At 44.3% G+C, this 8,885-nt stretch overlaps 1 long non-coding RNA gene across 1 annotated transcript; it reads right to left on the bottom strand.

Annotated features, from left to right (window-relative positions):
• Positions 1-832: 832 nt before the first annotated feature.
• LOC123960232 lies at positions 833-2,422 on the bottom strand. The gene is made up of 3 exons (XR_006822480.1): positions 2,132-2,422; positions 1,107-1,777; positions 833-1,018 (listed from the first exon to the last, which is right to left on the bottom strand). It is a non-coding gene; the product is annotated as an uncharacterized LOC123960232 (long non-coding RNA).
• Between the last annotated feature and the right edge of the window lie 6,463 nt (positions 2,423-8,885).

Genomic DNA, 8,885 nt, shown 5'->3' with positions numbered 1-8,885 from the left:
ACTGCTGAAAGTTTGGACTCTCAGGAAGCCGTCCTATTTAGTCAGTTCCTGGGGCCCCGCCAATCTTCTTTGTATCGTTCCTATTTAGTCAGCTCGGGAGGCCGGCCAATGTTGTCTGTAACGTTCCTATTTGTCCTACTTAGTCGGCCCAGGGGGCCCCGCCACTGTTCTCTGTATCGTTCCTGCTAAGTTGGCCCAGGGGGCCCCATCAATCTTCCCTGTATCGTTCCTATTTAGTCGGCCCGAGGGGCCCCGCCAATCTTCTCTGTATCGTTCCTATTTGTCCTACTTAGTCAGCCCAGGGGGCCTCGCCAATCTTCTTTGTATCGTTCCTGCTAAGTTGGCTTCGGGGGCCCCGTCAATCTTCTCTGTATTGTTCCTATTTAGTCGGCCCGAGGGGCCCCGCCAATGTTCTCTGTAACGTTCCTATTTGTCCTACTTAGTCAGCCCAGAGGGCCTCGCCAATCTCCTTTGTATCGTTCCTGCTAAGTTGGCTTCGGGGGCCCCGTCAATCTTCCCTGTATCGTTCCTATTTGGTCGGCCCGAGGGGCCCCGCCAATGTTCTCTGTAACGTTCCTATTTGTCCTACTTAGTCGGCCCGGGAGGCTCCGCCAATCTTCTCTGTATCGTTCCTGTTAAGTTGGCTTCGGGGGCCCCGTCAGTCTTCTCTGTATCGTTGCTACTTGTCCTACTTAGTCGGCCCGGAGGGCCCCGCCAATCTTCCCTGTATCGTTCCTATTTATGCGGCCCGAGGGCCCCCGCCAATCTTGTCCGTTTCGTTCTTATTAGTACTATTTAGTCAGTTCAGGGGCCCCGTTAATCGTTACCGTATCGTTCCTATTTAGTTAGCTCAGGGGACCCCGCCAATCTTCTCTGTATCGTTCCCATCAAAAGACGTCTTCGTTTACTGTTCACACCAGAACTTTCTGTAAACGGTCTGAGAGCCCAAACCATCCAAGGAAAATGCTTCCACAACAGAACCTGGTTCAGTTTGATCTGGACTGAGACACTGGTTGACCTGCAGTGAAATAAAGAACTGATTATAGTTTCAATGACACGTTTAAACTATAATCAAAGGTTTTCATGTTTCTCTCCTTTAAACTCACCGACAGCAGATGAGCTTCTGAGACTGGAACAGCTCCTGGAAGAGGACGGCTCACATCAAACTGGACCAACGTTTTATTACAGCAGGTGTGACGATCCCAGCTCCTCAGAGGTAAGAAAGATAATCGATTAGCTGAACCATTAAAATTATTAACTTTGTGATGTTATACGACCGTTTGACACCAACACTATCAACTGGAACCAGCTGGTAACACAGGGGTTGTGTTGTTAACGGTTAGCAATAATAGCATTGTTAGCAGCAGCTAAGGCTAATGTAGGACGTTTCATGAATTAGCATATTAGCAATAATAGCATTGTTAGCAGCAGCTAAGGCTAATGTAGGACATTGGGTGAATTAGCATGTTAGCAATAATAGAATTTTTATATAGGACAGTTACTGAATTAGCATGTTAGCAATAGTAGCATTGCTGGCCGCAGCTAAGGCTAATGTAGGACTTTTAGTGAATTAGCAATAATAGCACAGTTGGTGGAAGCTAAGACTAATGTTTAGTCCAGAATTTTTTACCATAGAGCATCAGAAAATGTAGCCATCCAACTTCCATACCTTCATCTTCAAACCTCTTGTCTGTTTTCACGTCCAGATGAATATTTTCTTCTTTTGTCAGAAACCGTTACTTGTTAGCTGGGTCAGAGACTCGTGACATCACAGGGTCTGGAGTCACAGGGATAGTGGCGGTTCTAGCCCAATTTTATTGCTCATTTGTTAATTTATTGAATTAGCATGTTAGCAATAATAGCATTGTTAGCAGCAGCTAAGGCTACTGTAGGATATTTGGTGAATTAGCATGTTAGCAATAATAGCATTGTTAGCAGCAATTAGGGTTACTGAAGCAAGGTTTGTGAATGAGCATGTTAGCAACAGCAGCATCACTAGCAGCAGCTAAGGCTACTGTACGACAGTTGTGAATTACCAACAGTAGCACAGTTAGCGGGAGCTAAGGCTAATGTTTAGTCCAGAATTTTCTACCATACAGTATCAGAAAATGAAGCCTTCCAGCTTCCATACCATCATCTTCAAACCTCTTCTGTCTGTTTTCACGTCCAGATGAATATTTTCTTCTTTTGTCAGAAACCGTTACGAGTCTCTGTCCTAGCTAGTGACATCACAGGGTCAGGAGTCATGGGGACAGTGGCGGCTCTAGACCCATTTTATTGAGGGGGCCTTGCTGGGGTCAGTTGTTTTGTCAGAGGGGCCCATTCGATCCGGGAGAAAAGAGACAAAGGATCAAGCTTTGAAAATGTCTTGTTTAGTAGATAATGTAATGTTTTAGTATGTTCCAGTAACAGGATCTTTTCAGTATAGTATTGTTAAATTACATTATACAAAAAACGTCCTGTTAGCTTGAGTTACAGGACATTCTCTGATGCAACACTTCTCTGTAAAGCTTAATGGGCAGTAGAAGCTCTAGTGTATGAGACATTCTCTGGATCCCAGTTGGTGTTGTGTATCCCATCAAACATCTCCATATTCACCCCTGTTATCAGGGGGACACATATTTTGGCAGACTGCATGTCCAGGTGGGACCAGTAGGCTAATGTTTGTGTATGTAAAGTGCTGTTTAAATGCACTGCATTATTAAATTATTATAATAATTTACCCTGGCTGGGATTGGCTCCAGGCCCCCGCAACCCTTTCTGCAGGATTAATGGTTGACGATGGATGGTTAATTTACCCTTTAAGGATGGGGACAATTTCCTGCAATATCCAAAGGCTGTCCATGCAAAGGTAACATGGAGTACAAGGACAAAATGTTGTCTACAAGGCTGCACTCCGTTTAATCTATTTAATCTCGTCACAAGGAAGATATATTACTATGATTCCTGTAGAGCAGGGCTGTTCAATTGCATATTTAATTGGGAAAGGATTTAAAAATCAGGATACAGAGATGGGCTGGACATGTTCTCAGGAGTTGGGATCATTAGGATTTTAGTGACACACTTGTATTGGTGAGACTTCATGACCTCAGCAGACAGAGCCGGGCTGCTGACAGTCCTCCTGTTCTCTACAGGAAGTGTACTGTCGCCGCAGTACTGCCACTAACACTAGTACTGCAGTAACTCTCAGAGTACTTGTGTATCAGAATGGTAGTATCACTCTAATGTTACAGCTTCAGCTGTGAGAAAGTTACTGTTCGTTTTTCCACCTGGACCCATCAGGTACATTTAGGCTGCAGCAGACACACAAACCGGCGGCGGTGGCAGCGTGTCGGCTAACGATACAGGTTAACACATTTAGCCACGTTAGCTGCAGAACGAGCTAACGGCAAGTTCAACAAGCTAGCACGCAAAATAAAGAGTAAAGAAAGATGAAAACTTACAGGTTTCCAGGTTTGAAGCCGGTTTCTATCCTTCAGCTGGTCGGCGTCGTTCACGGAGAAATAAAAATGAAGCGGCGCCATAACTGAAGCCCCGCCTTGATGAGAGGACGGCAGATTTTCCCGGTGACGTGTGAATGCAACAGGCTGGAGGAGCCGTTTGGACCGTTGCATTAGAATAAGGTCTCTGCAGTGCAGCTGCTTCATTTTAATGTGGTCACAGTGCGACTCTTTCAGATAAACCTCAGAACAGGACAAACTATTTCCTGTCTTCATCTTGTGAACTATCAGTTCCAGGTGCTGTTTCATAAAATGTGGATCAACTTCTGTTTAATGTGACTCAGCTGAGCATTACAACACTTTGTGGTTTTTAAATAAATATAATTTGTAGAACTTGAATTAATTTATATGTATCTAAATGTGTATTTGTGTATTTATATATTTGTATGTATCTAAAAGTATATATTTGTGTATTTATCCATCCATCCTCTTCCGCTTATCCGGGGTTGGGTCGCGGGGGCAACACCACCAGCAGGGGACCCCAAACTTCTCTTCCCTGAGCCACATTAACCAGCCCTGACTGGGGGATCCCGAGGCCTTCCCAGGCCAGTGTGGAGATATAATCTCTCCACCTTGTCCTGGGTCTTCCCCTAGGCCTCCTCCCAGCTTGACGTGCCTGGAACACCTCCCTAGGGAGGCGTCCAGGAGGCATCCTTACCAGATGCCCAAACCACCTCAACTGGCTCCTTTCAACGCAAATGAGCAGCGGCTCGACTCTGAGCTCCTCGCGGATGGCCGAGCTTCTCACCATATCTCTAAGGGAGACACCAGCCACCCGCCTGAGGAAACCCATTTCGGCTGCTTGTACTAAGCGATCTCGTTCTTTTGGTCATGACCCAGCCTTCATGGCCATAGTAGTATATTCATTGGTGCATATGCACAAACAAGAGTCAGAGTCCCCCCCCCCATTACCCGAAGGCGTAGGGAGTCAACCCTCTCATTCACCGGAGTAAACTCCAACGTAGCGGTGCTCAGCCGGGGACTTGTGAGTATCCCCACCCCCGCCTGGCGCCTCACACCTTGAGAAACTCCAAAGAATAGGGTCCATCCCCTATCAAGATTCCATAACCGAGGTCAGTCCCACCAGCTCTAACTGGTAGCGCTTCATCTCCCGCATAAATTCCAGCTTCTTCCCCCACAGAGAGGTGATGTTCCACGTCCCCAGAGCCAGCCTCTGCTGCCTGGGTCTGGTCCGCCGAGGCCCCTGACCTTCACCGCCATCTATGTGGCAGCGCACCCGACCCCTGTGGATCTTCCTATAGATGGTGGGTCCAAAGGATGGAGAGGGGGGTGCCACGTTGCCGTTTCGGGCTGTGCCCGGCCAGACTCCGTGGCAAACCCGGCCACCAGGCGCTCGCCGACGAGCCCTCCCTCTGGGCTTTGTTCCAGACGGAAGGCTCGCCGGCCATGTAAATGTATGCATTTGTGTATTTATATATTTTTATGTATCTAAATGTGTATATTTGTGTATTTATAAATTTATATTTATCTAAATGTGTATATTTGTGTATTTATACGTATCTCGATGTGTATATTTGTGTATTTATATATTTTTATGTATCTCGATGTGTATATTTGTGTATTTATATATTTTTATGTATCTAGATGTGATATTTGTGTATTTATAAATTTATATGTATCTAAATGTGTATATTTGTGTATTTATAAATTTATATTTATCTCGATGTGTATATTGGTGTATTTATACGTATCTCGATGTGTGTATATTTGTGTATTTATACGTATCTCGATGTGTGTATATTTGTGTATTTATACGTATATCGATGTGTGTGTATTTATACGTATCTCGATGTGTGTATATTTGTGTATTTATACGTATCTCTATGTGTGTGTATTTATACGTATCTCGATGTGTGTGTATTTATACGTATCTCGATGTGTGTGTATTTATACGTATCTCGATGTGTGTATATTTATACGTATCTCGATGTGTATATTTGTGTATTTATATATTTGTATTTATCTCAATGTATATATTTATGTATTTATATATTTATCTGTGTCTCAATGTATATATTTGTGTATTTATATATTTATCTGTGTCTCAATGTATATATTTGTGTATTTATACATTTGTATTTATCTGTGTATATTTGTGTATTTATACATTTATACGTATCTCAATGTATATATTTGTGTATTTATAAATTTGTATTTATCTGTGTATATTTGTGTATTTGAGTTGTGACTTCTGTGACTGACCTCTTTGGGACTCTCAGCTGATGGCTGCGTTCCTGGTCCCCTGTGAAGACCCTGGTCCCTGATCCTGGTGGTCCAGCCTGCTGCATGGTGGACTCCTCCTGCAGGATCTAAACAGGGCAGCGGGACTACGTGTCAGAGACTGCTGAACTTGTAAAACATACAAACATTCTGTTTTCAAAACGGCGAATTTGACCGAAAGCTGAGCAGCGTGCCCGCCTGTCAGTGACTGCATCGCTGGCTAGATGTTGTGAGGTGAGCACATACGCGTAGGAGCCATTATCCGTGAGGACATTTCAAAATCTGTCTCGTCCCCCTCACTTTTTGGGGCGGAGTTGGCTCATGGCCAGGCGGTTTGAGTGACCAGTTAATCACACACTCCGCATCAGACGCGAATATACGGTGAAAGGCAGACAGAAATCACGTTATAGAAAACGTGACGGTCAGTTTTTGTTCCTCACCTACGGTCATGAAGGCTGAGTCGTGACCGAAAGAACGAGATCGCTGAAAAGTTAAGGGAGAAAAAAGGTTTGCTGGAGGCAGGTGCAGCAAAGTGCCTCAATATTAGGTTTCTTTTGTACCTGCAGACAGCAGCGGGGACGCCTGCTGCAGGGGGGGTAGGGACGTGTTACAAGTAACCTTTTGCTAAATAAATAAACTAAATTTAAACCTTTTCACGTTCCTTTTTTAAAACTGTGGCCTACTTTTACTCTTTGCTCCAGTGTTGTCTGCGGGCCACTAATCTACATTTTCCATTCATACCTTCATAACTTCTCCAGTCTGTAATCTGCTATAGGCTTCGTTCACCCAATGAGCCGTCAGCCAGGCTGAAGAGCGCAGGTCTCCTCTGTGGTAAAGAGACGGGCGTTTATCACAGAGATGAACGAGCTGGGCAGATCAAACATTTAGATATCTAAAGCAAAGTATTTAACAATCCAAACAAGTAGGTAGAGATGAAATGCAGATATTTATTGTTGTGAATTATGTTAGAGCATTATAGCCTAAATTGTTAGAGTTTAGAATTGCTCGAGCGATGGTGGTCTACACTGTCATCATTTAAAGAGTTATTTTACAGTGTTAAAACTCTCCAGCTCTGAGTGTGTGTGGTCCTCTCTGTATCTAACTGCCCAGGCTCAGCAGTAGCACATGTGCTCTGGGAGCAGAATGAGGAAGCATCAAAAACACCAGCAAAGTTAAAATGTAGAAGCAGAATTAGTGAATTTTAGTCCATCACAGTAAGAATGTCCTGTCTTTAGCACACAGCACAAAAGACACCAGCTTATTCCACAAAGTCAGGTTATGGTTCAAACAGCATGATCAGCAGAGGGCACAGAGAGGGGGGGGCAGTGCAGTCAAGAAACAGTCATCAGTGATTGTCCTTAATCAGTAATAATCATTCTTAATCATCTTGTCTCTACCTGTAAGTGCTGAACTGTAGAAACGAGCTCGCTGTGGTTAAGATCCCTGAGTGGGAGCATTGGCTGCAGACACTGAGACTATGCACGCCTTGTTCTACTGTCATCTACTGCAGGTGTTCAAAATCTGCTGTGACAAGTGCATGCTGTGGTCTGCTGTTAAGACTGCATGTTTAATTACTGATTAAGGGGTCGATTGTCAACTTCCAGCCTCTGATTTTTATAGCCTGTGTGAACTTGGAGTCAACTTAATGAAGGAATTTTTGCTAAACGTTTTCACAACAGATAGTGGGTGATCATTTTCACGACAGAGAGACGATAAGCAGAAAGCAGAAAACAGCCAGCATAACATCAAGATTGCTGTAAGAAACCACAAATATAATTGTTTAAAATATATAATTGTGTGTCAAATTATGCATGCATAACTTTTAAAAAATATGGTGACACTAAAGTTGTGAACTTCTTATCCAGTAGTATAAAAATATAGAACGTCAACAACACAGTAATGCATGACAGCTGGAGAACTTGGTTCTGGTAAAACAATACGTGTAAACAGCAGAACTGCAGAGGAAAAGAAGTTCACCATAAGGAGAGGAGGGGCAAACCAGCCCAAAGGGGGGTATATGAGGCTGTCTGCAGACCACAGGACTGACTCCATCCTCCGACCTGCAGGGATGTTGATCTGTCCTGTTTTGGAATAAACTCTTTTGCACCGACTCTTGACCGTCTCCAGAGAAGTTTCTGACAGCTGACTTATTGACTATAGGAGAAAGTAAATGGAGTTAGTAAGTAAACTAGACTGAATGTGGTTCTTGAACCATCTGGACTATCTGCCTGGTTTTGGGCTTCTCTGGAAGAAACACAGAGTGTCTGACCCAAAAGTCTGAATGACTGTAAGAGCTACTGGAACTGATTTATGTAAGTTTAAACACACTAAAACTAACATATTTTTCATTTCCGCTTGAAAATAACAACAAAAGCTTGCAGACAGCTACAGCTGGAAACACTGCAGGGCCGCAGCAGAAAGCCTTACCCAGTCCAAGTTTACATTTCATACCAACACCATGAAACACGACTCTTTTCCACAGGTTTTTCTGAGTGTCTGTCTCAGCATGTTTTTTCTAAAACAGCCCCGCCCCCTTGGCGGCAGGCGGCTGCTGCTGCGTCGCTCCGTATCAGCCGGCAGCTCGACGCAGACGTGTTTCTGCTGGTAGATCGTGAACTTCCTCCTTAAAGCTGGATATCGTTATTTGCAGAATCTTGTTGGCTACAGGAAGCGCCCGTCATCGGCACAGGAAATAACAGGGGCCGGCCCTTCCTCACAGAGTTCAGCGGCTAATTTGAATAAAAGCTATCGTAGCTGTTTACAATCAGATCAGTTATTCCGGTTATAATGACGTACGAGCCGCGTCTGCCGGTGAATCTGAAGCGATGCGGCAGCCGTCCCCGAGGATTTACTGATGGAATCATGTGTTCTGGACTAAATGTTTTACTGGATTGGATCGTCTGGACCTTTGACAGCGTTTCTGTCGGAATATAATCGCTGGGTGGATTAAGTTACTGTGAGGCTTCAGAGTCGCGTCACTTTTCCTTGTCCCGGCTGGTCTGACAGAGGCTCTGATTGGACCTGACTGTATCTTGAAATGATTTGCATTGGTCCAATCAATTCTGTACATTTACTGAAGCACAGCGCCCACGTTTCCTCTGCTCCGCCTGTCACGTAGCTGTCCTGTGAAGGAGGAGGAGGAGA

This window comes from Micropterus dolomieu, linkage group LG21, assembly GCF_021292245.1.
Source record: "Micropterus dolomieu isolate WLL.071019.BEF.003 ecotype Adirondacks linkage group LG21, ASM2129224v1, whole genome shotgun sequence".
Lineage (NCBI taxonomy): Eukaryota > Metazoa > Chordata > Actinopteri > Centrarchiformes > Centrarchidae > Micropterus > Micropterus dolomieu.
Note: the sequence above shows the minus strand (reverse complement) of the source record. Positions and strands in the feature narration are given on the sequence as shown.